The following is a 9,471-nucleotide window of genomic DNA, read 5'->3' on the forward strand; positions in this document are numbered from 1 at the left end:
GACTTCCAGGAACGCTCACATGGGTTCCGCGTAGACGTTGTACACACTTCTTTTGTACGCTTCGACTGTAAATTGTTGCTGAAATTATTATCAGTATCTCAAGAGAGCTGATAGGTTGCACATCAAGCGACGAATACTAACTAGAAGACGACGGCGCCATTTCACACGTAAGTGTACATGGCGAGGATGCGAAATCGGCGGTGGCATGTTTGAAGCCGCAAAAGAAGTGAGCGCTTATTTTGCGAGAAGAATAAGAAGAGAGTCACCACGTTCGCGTCCTTTCCGTTTGTGCTTCGACGCCACGGTGCTCGCTGTGCATGTTCGCGGCGTCCATATTAAAGCAATCTACGGCCCATGCACAAACATAGAAAGCACCCATACGCTTGCGCGTAACCCGCGTTCAGGTATAGTGAAACGTCACTGTAAATTTTACGCACAAGCGTGCATGGCCAGCCTGTAAAATCGGCGATGTTAAGTTGAATCGGCGAGAGAGCGTGGGTTGGAGCGGGAAGGCGCCTGGAGGTGGACAAGAGAATCGTGAGCCTGGGTACTAGTCGTCACACCGTCGAGATCAATCAAGCGTCCGCTACCGCGTTCTTTCCGTTTGGGCTGCAACGCCGCGGTGCACGCTATACATGTTCGTGGCGTCGTTTCTTTGCATGTGTAGCAATATGCCCTTTCACTGTGGCGCACCAGGGGCGCTGTAACGTATAATGATTCCAAACTGTTTTGATTGCAATTTCTGCAATCAGCCTCCACGATTGGTCAAAACATTTTTGCCCACTCCTAACTTCGCATGTCTGTCACGCGACGTCACGAAAACCGCGATAGCTCCCCATCAGATATAACGTGTACACACTGATTACGCATCATTAAACCGCACAAAAGAAAAGTAATTATTCCTGATTCGACGCCTTTTCACCATTAGCCCTCTGCTATTGGTCCAATGTTTTCTGGCTACGCCCGCTTCGCCTGTCTGTCACGTGACCTGACAAAACCGCGAAAACTCACCACGTCAAAGTTACGTGTACACGAAAAAATGGATTAATATGCCGAACAAAATTGAAAATTTCTTGAATAGCCACAGGGGGGGGGGGGGGGGACTGCCCCGTTCCGAAAGTAATAGAAGATAGCTTACCGCCGATCGCTCAGGCCCTCGCTACTCGCACCTGCCGGTGAGCATGTATTTATTTGCACATGAGCTTTAGCGGCATTGTTATCCTTTCGTTGCACGCCGCCGCGATTTTCGACCAGCCACCGCAAGCTAAGTAATGCGAAGCTGACCAATCGGAGAAGCCGGCACCGCGCCTCTTCATGCGGTTATCTATTTTCACTGTGCTGGCTCGGCCCCATGGAAACCCTCTCAACTAGAGCGTTCTCCTCGCCTCTTGTCAGCCAATTAAATAAGAAAAACCACTGCGTGAAGACAATGTAAATGGTTTTGAAAGAGAACAGCGATGACCTCCTATAAATGAGCAGAGTGTTTGATTGGGTTGTTTAGACAACGCTGCGGGTCACCGCCCGATGCTTGCGTCGGTGGTTACGTAAATTTGACGTCAGGTGTTTGGAATCAAAACAGTTTGGAATCATTTTACGTTATAGCACCCCAGGTCTCGCAAAATAAATGTTATAACGCGATAGCGTTTAGGGCCCCGTGTCACAAAAAATTTGGCGTCGGCAACCGGCGTGTCATCAAAGTGACGGAGAAAATCGTCCAACCACATCGACCGCGCAGGCCATCCACGTGGTGCAAGCTTTTGGTGAACAAAAATTGAATTTTTCACAGTGAAATCCATCACAAAATGCTAAAGTACGACTTTACCATTCGTCCTCGGATTCTCCGTCGGATTGTTTACCAATCGCAGTCGGATTGTGATTTGAATGTACGAGAAAACCTAATTCTCCTCCGAGGAAACACTAACATTTCTACCAGACCTGTGCGCGTAGCGGCAATAGCAAACACTTAACAAAATAATAAAAAAGGTGCTAGGGAATTCACATTTTAATATAAGACCATTTATATTGCCCATGGAAAAACGTTTTCCAGCAATGCATTTCATTTTAAAAGTAGAGCCGACTTTAAGGGGATGGTGTTATCTTCTTCTCTGTAAGCTGGCTTTCCCGCGTTCAGTGTTGCAGTGAATGAAGCCTACCTGCCGTATGCGAACGATGCGATGCTAACGGGTCCCGATAACGCTATCGCGTTCTACTCTCAAAGGCGAATCTTAAGCGTAGTCCAAACCTTAACCACCACCACCAGGCATCGCACCGTGGAGATCAATGTAGCTGTGTTTCAAGGTGACATCGGTGGCTTCACGCCCCCAGCGCCGTTGACCCACCACCCCTATATAGTACACTTTAGCCGGGGAAAGTACGGAGGAGTGCACTAAGCACGCAGCAAATCAACGCCACCTAGAGGAAAGTCTACGTGGGGCTGAGCGAAGCAAGGAAGGAGAACGGAGTTGAATCGTCGCCGAGCACAAGGGTAGGCAAAGGCGCACTGGGTTGACCTGCTCTGGCAGTTGCTACGGGTTCTCTGTGTGCTATGAACGTATCGGGTTCGTCTCCTGATCAAGATGCCGAGCGAGAAGGATGGCGTAGTGACGTGTAAACAACGGCAGGCTGAGTGAGAGTCCACCGACGCCGAAGTTGTCGCCAAGCGTCGGGCACGAGCTGAATCCGTCCTGCAAAAGGAGCGATCATGGCGTGCCCAGGAGATTTGTGAGGACCGCGCTAGGTGGTTTTACTCAATGCAACCATTCTACGTGCAATGCACAAAAAGGGAATAACACGCATACGCGTGCGCGTAACCCAGTTACCTAAGTGAAAAGTCATTGCAACTTTTTCTCTCTGAGAAATGGGTTAAACGTGTGACGGTCTTGTGTGTGCTGAAACGCGAATGGGCAAAATAGAAAAGACAATCACATATCAGTAGCTGACTGCCTAATATTATGTAATGTTAAAATTATATGGTTATTGTTGTTGTTATTATGGGTTTATTTTGATTTCGACGTAAGAAAACGCAAAGGTGCGCAATTCCTTTCAGCAAAGGTGCCACATGCCCGCATTGGTTCCGTAGCTATCACTTCCTCAGCCACAAACGTTGTGCGCGAGTATAGAAAAACTCTGCGTACCTGGAATATCTGTGTGTAATACGGAATATTTCGCGTTAACTACGATGCCAAGCTCTTTTTTAGCCGGCACTGTAAATGACTATCTAAAAACTTGGCTAGACTGGTGAAATTATCCTTAGTGCATCTAATTCCTAATTAAACTTTATGGTTTCTGCTGTTGCACCGCCTTCCGTAAATTGAAAAATGAAAATAATAATTAGTGAATATCATTATTATTTGACAGACTTGCGGTTATATTGGAGGTGATTCCTGGATACTCCCTGCATAGTACAGGTAAAGAGGCAACAGCAGTATCTCTAACAGGTGGTCTTCAAACGTCGGGTCAGAAAAAAAGAAAACGCGATATGGTACATCTTACGGAGTACAGCTTCCTGTGACAGAAATGAATTCCTGTGCTTTCATTCTATAAAATTATTATTTTCGCCTGCCTAATGCATTGACCGGATCTCCAAGACCGATCAATAACACTTATACATGTGGTGAAAATGGTTTAAATTGTATTTATTCGTTATCTATGGCGGTAAAATTGTTCACATCGATCATGCGCTGTACCCCTAAGCATGACTTTCGAGGGTCACCTGCCGCACATGCAGGAAATCATTTCAACACCCTGCAACCTATATAAAATACGGCACGCATAGTGGCATCGTGTAAAGGTTGAATGAAAAAAAAAGTTAAAGTTGCCTATAGTTTTGTCAATTGTATGCGTGACAAAGTAGATAAAAACAGCTGCTTATTCGAATGAAATGTTCCTCTAATGATCAATATACGCATGCTGCGTTTCCATTCTCTCATATTTCAGGTTCTTGTAGTTACCATAACTTGACCATACCAGATAGAAGAGATGTCTTATTAGAATGGCCTTGCGCAAGAGTTGCTTGTAATACGGGACGTGCCATGGTTACCGTAAGTGGGTACGGTGCATTCATTTTGTCTATGTACTATATTGTGCAGAAACCATCTTTGAATATTTTCACTGCAAGCTATTCGTCGAATAATAGTCGGTATTTCTTGGACTGTAGATATTTAGGTGACATTGGTTGTTCCATTGCGTAATCCCGGCGGGAGCCGAGCCATTAACCAACTCATCTACAGTTGTATAGGTGAAGAGCTAGCGAGTGATAAAAAGCTATGATCGTTGCATTTGGCGACGAACGAGCCAAGCAACTCTAGTAAGTGAAAACACCCGCCGTTTTCATCAGGGCATTTGTATGAGTGGTGAAAGTCCAAGCAACACCAACCTCCGACCTCCACCAAGACGCATGACGAGACGGTATGTCTCGTCGGCCCGTTCCTACTCCTCCTGTATGGTTGCTTCTGCACGCATCGCACACCTCTGTAGTCCCGCAGAGCCTTTCCACTATTCCGCTTGATACTTTCGAGAGCTTATTGTGTCTGAAAGTAGAGGCCTGCGCGCAACATAGCGCAGGTAGGGAAACCGAGTCAGGTCTGTACGTGGCGCGCACATCCCGACCGGTGAGTAGAGCAAGGAGAGGAGGTGCTAAACCAGTAATGGCGTGCGAGCAGGTGCGTGGGACAGCGCGCGCATGCGCGTGAAACAAGGAGGTGCCGAGCCAATAGCATCCAGCGGGCGAGCGCATATTCAATAAACTCACCTTGAATGGATTAGGATTTGACCTTGGTTCCGGCAAGGCAAAGAAACGCCTCCAATTTCAAAAAAGAACAGAACAAAGAAAAAAGAGGCGGTACTCGCCACGTGCTTGCATGGCAGAAAGCAGGGAAGGAACGACGTTTGTAGTCGTTTGTCGAAGCAAAGGGTAAGGGCCCTTTCACACTTGCGACTAGGCGAGGTCGCGCGACCAAGTTAGTCGCAAAGCAACCAGTCGCAAGTAATCGCAAATGGTCTTTTTCCCGAAAGATGATTGTTTCTGGCCAGTCGCTCCCTGCTCGATTTTTCAGTCGCACGACCGGAGTCGCAGAACAGCTGAACCAATCACATGCTAAGAAACAGGACGTCCGTATACGCTGACACTATATTTACGCGGTGACGCATTGCAAGAAGACGTGAACGGCATATCGCGAGTCATTTCGGTTTAGCGAATCGTTGGTCACATTTGTCAGTGTGAACATCGTTTGTCTTGAGTAGCTTTCTGGTCGCCAGTATATAGCAGTCGGTTGCGGGACTACAGTGCCTAGAATATACTGTGGCGGGACGTCGTCTAGTCGCAAGTGTGAATGCGCTCTTGGTGTGTAGACAGCCATGGTGGCCTCCTGGCGGTATGGTAAGTAGTAAATGATTGCTTTCTATCTCATCTAATGTTGAACCAAATAAAAAAAAACTGACGTCCTTAAAACAATCCGTAGGCGCCGTTGTTCAACGACCAGTGTAGAAATTTAAATTGCTATAGGGCCTCATGAATCGCACTGTAACATGAATATTACGTGGCCTGATAGGACCATACTCTGGGACATCATATACCAGGTAACAACAGTATACCAGGTAACATTCCGCATTCCCTGCCTGGCCTTGTTCCTTTAAAGACTGTCCTATATATATATGGCTCGACTCCAAAAAACATAATAAGAATTGTGCCTGCATTGACATGTTTCAGAGTTCATTTCCTATGTATTGTATATATGTAGATAATTATGATGTATGATTAACGGCAGTTTACGCTTTCTTGTTTTCTTTTTCCAAATTTGTTTCTCTATCTCGCATTGTTTTGTCTTCCACATTTGTGTTCTCTGTACATTTTGTCTCGGATATTGCTTTTTAAGTGCACCAGTACGAAGGCCAACTAGCTGTTCCGGAGTCCTATAATAAACATTTGATTGATTGGTTATTGTTATTGTAATGTGTTTGAAATTGGTTTTTAATTATGTGCTAGTATATTAGTTTAGTTCAGTAGCTTTTGTGTTATATTGTTATATTGTGACAGTTTTTTAAAGTATAAATTAGGTGTAATAAAATGCTGTTTGCTTGATCATATGCATTGTGCCATTAATTTCTTCTGAGGTTTAATAACGGTTGGCTACCATGTCCATTGTTGTGCAATAAAATATAATGGCACAGCAATTGTTACATGCCTCACCGCACAAACTGAATGTCTTTCTTAATCAAAACATCATTGTAGGCTGAAAACAATAAACAAACTGGTATTTCTTTTTTTATGTGGTGACTTGAAGTGTATAAATTTAAAAAATAAGCTGTTTACATGTATTTTTTCATATTATGCAAATGAGCTGCCCCATACATTTGAATAAGTGCTTCAATAGTACGACTTGCCAAAGGGTAACAAAAAACACCTATTAGAACCCTGCGATATTCTGTTTGTAGTATTTGGCGGTATGTTATTTCGTTAATCTCGAGAAAGACAGACTTCACATGTTGAAACTACTTACAATAGAACATGGCCTTACCACAGCGAAAACATTTCTAGCAATACACTCAATGTGAAAGCCTCCCGATGTGGTGTTGATGCTTCAGAAACAACCTAGAAAAATAAATAAATGTTTCATGGGAAAGACTAGATAGAAACAAGAATCAGGAGACCAGCGGCGAAATTGGGAAATTTTGGCTGTTCTAAATGTATCTTTGTTAGCGCCACAACTGTTTCAATTCTTTTTTTTTTTGCTGATTTTCTCCAAACACACTCTCGAGTTTCTTTCGTGCACAAACAGCCATAATTATATTTATAATACAGAGTTTTCAATGATACTTTGCAAACCTAATTCTTACGTAGTTGGCTGTGCAACTAACTACAAAAAAATATAAAAAAGCGATCGTACGAGAGCTATTGATGTGACATGCCATGCTCGTGCAGGTGTTCGCAAAGCGATCTTGCAGACGACAACGCGAACGCACTCACTGGTGTCGATAGCTTGTGCAGTTATGTTACTTGAAGGAAACCGTTGCGGCAGGCGTACATTCATTAATCAAGCGGTTTTTTATATACCTAAAAGAGCATACAGATCACTTAATTATTGTTTCAAGGTCAGTTTACAGCAGGCTGTTTTGGGCCGCATTTGGACGGTTGAAGTCAAAGTGGTCAAGCAACAGTGCACCGCAGCCGAGAAGCGAGCGTCGGCGCGCGTCAGAGCTTGTATCCTGTGGTTGCGCTAGAACACTGCACGGGCCTGATTTTTCGGCTTGAGCCCGGCCCGGGCCCGCTTTACGAGGTCCGAGCCCAGCCCAGGCCCGTAATACAAAGCCCGAGCCCGGCCCGGGCCCGGGCGTACATGACCGAGACCAGCCCGGGCCCGGCCCGGGCCCGGGCGTTCATTACTCAGCTTAGCTAGGGCCCGCGTGTGCATGACCAGGCCCGGCCTGTAAGAAAAAAAAAATCTTTTTTTTTTTTACCTACAGATTGTACCGTATCTGTCAGCCTCACCTTCTCGAGGGTTAATCAGCTGGAGTATATAAGCGGTCATTTTGGAATAAAAGCTACATTTGTAGCTTGACGTGACCCATAAGTCCAGGCAAGGGCGAAATCTTTGTTTCTCCTACGGGAACATCAATAATCCGGCCCGTTGCCTGTGCTACTATTTTTCTGGCGGTGCGCATGCACTTACCTTAATTTGTACGATATGGTTCTATGATGTCATTTAGCATGCAAATGTACGGGGTGTTTCATTTTAGGTGAACCAAATTTTTAGATTGCCTGTGGCAGATAGCACAGTTATAATCCTTGATTTAAACTACGCGATGAGGCGGCCATTACTTCTACGAGACATCAAAACGCCTAACTGAAGAATTACCATAATTACGCTAATTAACGTTTTAATTAATTATTTTATGGCACATCTTTCAATCTACGAATTATAGCTGCCGAGTTCGCAAGGCGTATCCACTGGGAACGAATTCACAGGACTAAACCAGTTTCGAGATAATAATTTTCAAAGTGTCCGACGAAATCAATCAAATCAAATCAATTTTTCTCCAGTTTACATACTGGACGGTCATTTTGGAATAAAAACTACATATGTAGCTTGACGTGACCCATAAGTCCAGGCAAGGCAATAGTACAGCAAACAGTGTGCACACATGCACAATAATTCACATATATTTCCAGCTATCACTGGAATTCCTCATAGACGAAATAGCTATGAACGGAATGACAAAGAATATTTGCGTCACGGCGAGTTATCAGAATTGGGAAAAGTTTTAGCAGAATGCATTTTAAACAACACTACAATAACAATACTAGCTATACAAAACAACGCAACACCAGCTATACAACATAGCATGAGACTGAATTTTACAAGATCAACATTTGCTAAGAAAACGAAACAGGATTTACATTATGTACTCAGAATCATACACAAAGGCAGAATAATATTCACATCAGATACCTTACAAGCGACCAAAGTGTCAACTGAGTTCTTTATTACTTAAATTACCGCCATTTTTGTGTCTGTTCAAAGTGAATGGTAGGTAATGTATTACCGACTGAAGCTTATAGAGTATTCTGAAGTATGGAATTGACGATATCTCAGGATTTCGTGTGTTCGCATTAATGCAACGACGCTATAAGGAGGCTAATTGTTTTATGTAGTTCCAACCTAATTCTGACATGGATGGCCTAATGGATAGTCAAAACGCCTAATTGCATATTTAACATAATTACGCGAATTAGCTTTTTAATTATTTATATTACGGCACATCTTTCAATCTACGAATTATAGCCGTTGAGTTCGCAAGGCGTATTCGCTTGGAACGAATTCTCAGGAATGAACCAGTTTCGAGATAATAATTTTCAAAGTGTCCGACGAAATGCACGGGCGTTCCAGTTAAATTTTGAGGAAAACGCTGTTTTATGCATTGAAGCACAAAAGTAACTGGCCTTAGCGCTAAAATAATGCCACAGTATCGACACTGGTAATAGTGCGATCGCAAAAGCGGTAACATGGAAATGGTTTGAGGAGTGGTTCTTTGTATAATTTATTTTTCCTTACGGAAACAATGTTCGTTATTGCGGGAAATAAAATAGCGTAGCTTGCACTGGCGGCGCAATGCTAAAGAGACAGCGGAGATGATGGGCACCTAGCTAGTCCTGGCTTTTGGGCTATGCTAAGCACTAACAAGTCATCCCCAGCATTTCTCGGAATTTCTTTATTATTGATTGATTATCGATTAGCTATTCATTGGGTATCGATTGTTTATTGCAAGATATTGGTGACGTATTTCGGATAGGCTAAGCACTACCAAGTTATCCGAATTTATTGATTATTGATCCATTATCGATTAGCTGTTGATTGACTGTCGACTGGCTATCGTAAGGTATTGGCCACGTATTTGGGCTAGGCTAAGCACTACCAAGTCATCCCCAGCATTTTCGGGAATTTATTGATTATTGATCGATTATCGACTAGCTAT

The sequence above is a fragment of the Dermacentor silvarum genome, chromosome 5 (assembly GCF_013339745.2).
Source record: "Dermacentor silvarum isolate Dsil-2018 chromosome 5, BIME_Dsil_1.4, whole genome shotgun sequence".
Taxonomy (NCBI): domain Eukaryota; kingdom Metazoa; phylum Arthropoda; class Arachnida; order Ixodida; family Ixodidae; genus Dermacentor; species Dermacentor silvarum.